This window comes from Sarcophilus harrisii, chromosome 4 (genome assembly GCF_902635505.1).
Source record: "Sarcophilus harrisii chromosome 4, mSarHar1.11, whole genome shotgun sequence".
In the NCBI taxonomy this organism is placed as follows: domain Eukaryota; kingdom Metazoa; phylum Chordata; class Mammalia; order Dasyuromorphia; family Dasyuridae; genus Sarcophilus; species Sarcophilus harrisii.
In genome coordinates, this window is record NC_045429.1 from 108,268,426 (window position 1) to 108,270,734 (window position 2,309).

Genomic DNA, 2,309 nt, shown 5'->3' on the forward strand with positions numbered 1-2,309 from the left:
CTGTAATCACTCAAAGACATTTAGTGTCCTATCTGCATAGGAAAGAAATGGATAAAGAACAGCTATTGCCAAGTTTTCAATCTGCATTTGGATGGATATCTGATAATATTACAACAGTTTGTATATCTGGGACATATTTAGGCCCAGATTTGAAAAGGAGGTAAGTAGGCTAGATTATTTTTGGAAAATGGCAAAATTTCCCATGAAATAACATATTTTCAACATTAGCATTTATTAGTGTTGTTATATTCCCCCAGTATGTTGTATGTTTATTATGAGCAGGGTTTGGTTCATTTTTTGTAATTATATCCCCAATCCCTTGCACAGTAATATTCTCTCTAAAATGTAACATTCTCTGTTGAGGTTTTCTTGGGGTCTCTGGAGGCAGCCTTCGTTTTCAGTTCAGTAACCACCACAAGGTCAGCCAGGAGTTAAAGTCCAAATCCTTTATTATCTCATTCAAAGTCTTATCTCCTTCACCTGGGGCTCAGCTAGTTTTCTGGAGGCCTTCTGGAGTCTTGGTTTCAGTGGAGAAGCAAAGGAGAGCCTGCCACCAAAGTGGTGCGAGATGGGATGCATCTGTCTGAGTCCAAAAGTTTGTGCTCCATCCTTCAGCCTTCTGTCCGCTTGTCTCTGAATCTCTCAATCTCCCTGGCTGAGGCTTTTAGTTTATATGCTACACACTGAGTACAAACCAATCATTATATCACTCGGAAACCATTATTTGTTGTAGGATTAAATCAATGCTAAACTAGTCTTAACCATCGTCTCCTCCATTCCACATAGTGCCTTGTTTCAAGTTCTGGTCCATAACATCTCCTTGTAGGATTAAATCAATCATACTGAACTAAATTAGATTACTATTGTCTCTATCAATTCCTAAGCACCTTGTAAGAACCCTTTGTTTCAAGTTTAGAGTTCTGGCCCATAACAGTACTTGGCACTTGGTGCTTAAAAATACTTGTTTGATTGATTTGCTTGATTCAGGGACTGGAAAGATTTCCTTCAGCAGTGTTCTCATGTGATTTTAATAATATCTTGAAGAAATCCTATATAAGGAAGGGAAGAAAAACAGCTTTTCTATTCTGTCTGTGAGACTTACAAAGCACTCAAAGATAATGCAGTGAATTTTAACCCCAAATGCTAAAAGCTTTTGAGACAGTATATTTGACACAAGGTTAGGGAGGATTAGAAAGAGGAGGGAGTCTTCCTGCACAAAGTAGGCAGGACTTCCTCCTTGATTCTCTTCCTTTCGATTCTGTTTAATGTTTTCAAGGATGAATTGGAAGGAGAGAGGGAGGGAGGGAGAAATGAAGGGAAGAAGAGAGGGAGGGAGGGAGGAAAGGAAAAAAAGGAAAGAGGGAAGGAGGAAGGGAGGAAAGGAAAAAAGGAAGGGAGGGAGGAAGAGAAAAAAGGAAGGAGGGAAAAAGGAAGGGAGGGAGGAAGAGAAAAAAGGAAGGAGGGGAAAAGGAAGGGAGGGAGGAAGAGAAAAAAGGAAGGAGGGGAAAAGGAAGGGAAAGGGAAAAAAGAAAAAAGGAAGAAAAAGAAAGGGAAAGGGAAAGGGAAAGAAAAAAAAAGGGAAAGGAAAAGGAAAGGGAAAAAAAAAAAGGGGAAAAAAAAGGAAAAAGAAAGAAAGGGAAAAAAAGGGGAAAAGAAAAAAGGAAAGGGGAAAAAGGGAAAGGGAAAAAAGGAAAAAGGAAAAAAGGGGTGGGAAAGAAAACAAAAGCTAGAAGCAGGGGAAACGTGGCTACTTCTGCGCTGAAAGGTCACGTGTCAAGGTTAACGGTTAGATGACGCTTCACTCCGCGTCCGTCTCTGCATCCTCACGGTCACTATCTGGCGTTCACAGCAGTAGCCGTCTCCCTCTCCCCCATCCTCGGGCTCTGGATGTCCCCGTCCCTCGCTGGCGTTCTTCTCTCTTTCTCCATCTCACCTCTCCCCCCCTCCCCCTTCCCCTCCCCCGGCTGGCGCTCCTACACCGGATTCCCAGACTTCTTCCTCCCCCGGCGCCCCTCCCCGCCCTTCAGAGTCTTCCCTTGGGCCGTTCCCTCCAGCCCCACTCTAACCCAAACGCGCGGGCCCCTCTCCGCCCCCTCGGCCTCCCCTCCATCCCCGTCCTTTTCCTCCCCCTCCTCTCCTGCCCTACCTCGGCGCCTCGGATTGGCTCAGCCCGAAGACGAGCGTCACGCTGATTGGCCGGGGACCAGGGCCGAGACGGCCCCCTTTCGAGCCCGGTTTTCCCCGGGCGCTCCGAGGGGGAAGCCATCTCCCGGTGTGGCGGTGGCCCGGTGAGGCCCTAGTCCGGCGGC